This window comes from Schistocerca serialis, chromosome 3 (assembly GCF_023864345.2).
Source record: "Schistocerca serialis cubense isolate TAMUIC-IGC-003099 chromosome 3, iqSchSeri2.2, whole genome shotgun sequence".
NCBI lineage: Eukaryota > Metazoa > Arthropoda > Insecta > Orthoptera > Acrididae > Schistocerca > Schistocerca serialis.
This window is the reverse complement of record NC_064640.1, coordinates 680386454-680391118: the sequence shown is the minus strand read 5'-3', so window position 1 is coordinate 680391118 and position 4665 is coordinate 680386454.

The window sequence follows — 4665 nt, the reverse complement described above, 5'->3', positions numbered from 1 at the left end:
GCAACCTCCGCCCACCTCCATCCCCGTGATCACGTCACAGAAGGTAGCGAAATAGAACCCATTTGCTGCTTCGGATCGCGTTCAAATTTCGACGAGTGGTTTTGACCAGTCCTAGTAATTCCATCTTGTGTACCAGAGCATTAAATTGCGGTCTCACAACACTCCAAAGGGGTGAGATCACGTTCAGTGGGGTTGCAGATACACGGTGTCCTTAGAGTAGGGTTGAAATGCACAGGGGGTGGAGCAGTGTCGACCTGTTGCTCACCGCACAGCGAACTGCCGTTTCCGACGGCGAAATGTGTGGGAATTATAGTCTCAACGGAATGGGTCGTTGCATTGTCGCCCTTTATTCCCCCCCTGAGCGGAGGCGTGTTTGAAATGTTTCCCTCTATCACCCATAAGAAAACCACGTGATTTCAACTCCGGGTGTCGCGGTTCTGGCCTCCGTCGTAGAGGCGGTGAAATCTGGGTAAGAGGCGCTGTGACGATCTTTCTATCGAGTGTCACGTCCATAATGGCGTCGGGAAGAATTTTTATGAAATTTGGTGTACTTCTGAGTAGTGACCTTTTTTTTGCGTTTGTCGACGTCTTGCTGTTTGAAACGTCACTGAGCCTGTGGGTTATGTCACATGGCGCCACACTTTTGTGCCGTTACGGAGGAAGTTATTAGGCACCTTTGAGCAAAATTTCAAACTTATACGTCGGAATGGGTGGCAATTATGGGTTTTCGAAAAAGTGATCCTTTAATTCTGTTGCGCAGTGTATAAGTACCTAATTTTCCGCCACCACCGCTTTTAGCGTGTCACTGTGACTAGGATTGCAACAATGCATTAAGTAAACTGTTTACTATTATAATAATAAATACTTTAACAATTTATTTACGTGTGACCACCAAAAAATTGCAGTTTAGAGAAATACAGCATTTGAAATGAATTCGTCTGAAACTTTGTCCTCTATGTGTAACGCAATTTAATGTTGAATGACAAGTATACTGTTTCAGTCGTGCTGATTTTTGTTTACTTCAATCAAGTTTTCGGGTTACTGGGCCATCTTGAGGAAACAACTGACTAGTGCCTGGAAAGGACACTAGTTCTTAGGTAACATCTACATCTACATGGATACTCTGCAAATCACATTTAAGTGCCTGGCAGAGGATTCATCGAACCACCTTCACAATTCTCTATTATTCCAATCTCGTTTAGCGCGCGGAAAGAATGAACACCTATATCTTCCCGCATGAGCTCTGATTTCCCTTATCTTATCGTGGTGATAGTTCCTCCCTATGTAGGTTTTTGTCAACAAAATATTTTCGCATTCGGAGGAGAAAGTTGGTGACTGGAATTTCGTGAGAAGATTCCGTCGCAACGAAAAATGCCTTTCTTTTAATGATTTCCAGCCCGAATCCTGTATCATTTCTGTGACACTCTCTCCCATATTTCGCGATAATACAAAACGTGCTGCCTTTCTTTGAACTTTTTCGATGTACTCCGTCAGTCCTATCTGGTAAGGATCCCACACCGCGCAGCAGTATTCTAAAAGAGGACGGTCAAGTGTAGTTTAGGCAATCTCCTTAGTAGGTCTTTTACATTTTCTAAGTGTCCTGCCAATAAAACGCAGTCTTTGGTTAGCCTTTCCCACAACATTTTCTGTGTGTTCCTTCCAATTTAAGTTGTTCGTAATTGAAATACCTAGGTATTTAGTTGACTTTAGGGCTTTTAAATTAGACTGATTTATCGTGTAACCAAACATTATAAGCAAAGATTCATTCCAGTTGCACTTCTAAAACGTGTTTCTTAACGTTGAAAGTACGCTTTACACAACGGACAACATTAAGCACAATAAATAAACGCCACGCGGTTTAGGCGCTGCAGTCTGGAACCACGCGACTGCTACGGTCGCAAGTTCGAATCCTGCCTCGGGCATGGATGTGTGTGATGTCCTTAGGTTAGTTAGGTTTAAGTAGTTCTAAGTTCTAGGGAACTTATGACCTCAGATGTTAAGTCCCATGTGCTCAGAGCCATTTGAACCAATAAATAAACTACACTATGTTACAGAGTAAATGGTTATAATGCTGAAGTTTGTGAGGTCTTGAAATTGGTTGAGAAACGATACACAATAATTAAAACACACAACCTTACACTATTACAGGTTTATGGCTATGATGACAAACTAGTTGCCGGCCGAGGTGGCCGAGCGGTTCTAGGCGCTACAGTCTGGACTCGCGCGACCGCTACGGTCGCAAGTTCGAATCCTGCCTCGGGCATGGATGTGTGTGATGTCCTTAGGTTTAAGTAGTTCTAAGTTCTAGGGGACTGATGACCTTAGAAGTTAAGTCCCATAGTGCTCAGAGCCATTTTGAACAAACTAGTTTGAAATAAACAAACATCAGTAGAACAAAAACAGCGTACTTGTTATTCAATATTAAATATCCCTCAGTCAGCTTCTTGTGGTTTGCTGGTTGTCCCTGTGGACTGATTAGTCATTTCAGATTTGTTGTTGGCAGCAGGTATTATCAACCTTTTCCGGCCGTAAACCAGTCAACACAGGCAGGCCCATTGGAAAGCATCTGAAAAGCACCCTGTGTTAAACGAAGCTTGTAACTTATTAGAATTAATTTTCGAGACTTAAAGTTTTCCTGCTACTGTATTCTCCGAATGTTATTTGAAATTTTTTAACAATTAGTGTGCAGGAAAATATAATAACACTTTTACTAAAATGTTCTTTGCGGGCGGTGGTTAGTCATGACCCACATGACCCCATCTCCCTGGAATCCGCGCCAGGGAAGCACACACCCGATACGTCCCATGTTTCGCATGGTTGTAATATATCTTTAGATGTAATGGGTATTGCTCTAGTACGATGCGCTTGTCAAGCCTTTTTTGAGAAATCGAGGTTCGAAGTTACATATGCCTCCTGAATAGCATACGAGAGCACCAACCGTCGATCAGTGGCGTTATCTCAACCAGCTAAGGCGACAAATTTTTGTTTTTTCAGCTGACTGTCAACAGGATCGATATATCTGGAGAAATGCATCATAGCACACTGTGCTGTCTTACAATATATTTATTCGCTACCGGTTTCGACCATGGACCATCTTCACAGTTTAAAAATATCTATTGTGACAACTTCACATGTCATACATGCTAATTAAACAGGAAAGTGTACAACATTGCTGACCTGAAAACGTTAAAATGATGCTTAACACAGAAATACCGGCTTAAGCAAACAGAAAACAATGAAAACAGGAACTGCTTGCTGAAGCCGGTATTATGGCGTTAAGTACCATTTTAACATATTCAAGTCAGCAGTGGAGTTTACTTTTCTATTTAACTAGCATGTATGACGCGTGAAGCTGACGCAATAGATATTTTCCCACTGCGAAGATGATCCTCGATCGAAACAGGTAGTAAATAAATATATTATAAGACAGCACGGCCGGCCGGAGTGGCCGAGCGGTTCTAGGCGCTACAGTCTGGAGCCGAGCGACCGCTCCGGTCGCAGGTTCGAATCCTGTCTCGGGCATGGATGTGTGTGATGTCCTTAGGTTAGTTAGGTTTAATTAGTTCTAAGTTCTAGGCGACTGATGACCTCAGAAGTTAAGTCGCATAGTGCTCAGAGCCATTAGACAGCACAGTGTGTTATCATGCATTTCTCCAAGTAAGGTGACATAATTGAGATCAGCCTTTACTACCTTAGAATCATGTCATTTTCTATTTTTACCTCTTTAATCTTCCACCAAACAGTTGTATCTTTACAACAAACCAGGTTTATTCTGGAAACAACACCAACAACAATAATAATGACAATAACTATATTAATAAACAAGAAAACTAATTACAATTCACCATGCATTCCTTCCTTGCAATAATGTTCACAGGCTGTACTGGCCCACAAAACTGGCGGTAGAGGACTCTTGCAAGGACTTAGGACAGTGAACTGTGTGTTCTGTACGGACAAGTTACTCTGTAACTACAACATATGATCTGAAGATGGGCAGCTAGCCCGAAACCGGTAATTGAAAATAAAGAATAGCGATCGAAGACTGAAACGGCATATTTTATCTTGCAAGTAAGACAATCAGTGGAAGGAAAGAAGCTTGCATTGACAGATTATATGAAATTTTAATGATTAAGAAAAAGCACCCCTGCTCTATTTTATTAATCATTAGAGTTAGTGTCAGCTGTGGTGCTCAATATGATCAGGATTATGCGAAAGATAGCAAAGAATCAGCTGTGATTATAGTCAACAACAGAAATCTTAAGAAGGTACATCAAACCAATAATCAATACCAGAAAGCTCTATTCCAATGATGTACTGAGAGCCAGCGCAATGAGGCATTCAATGGGGATTTTTTTTTTTTTTTTTGTAGAATATTCAAACAAAATAGATAAAGAATTTACCAGGTCTTGGCTGTCTAACGCAACCGTAAAGAACGAAACTGAAAAAACTGATTTTTGCTTCACAGAAACGAGACATTAAAACTAGTGACATCAAAGTCACAACCGAGGAAACAGCAAGACTGAAAGTGCAGACTCAGCAAATAAGCTGACAAAACAGTCGTTCATGTCTTGAGCTGTTCAAAACGGTAGGCTCAGACTGATTGCAAGAAGAAATGGTTCAAATGGCTCTGAGCACTATGGGACTTAAAATCTGAGGTCATCAGCC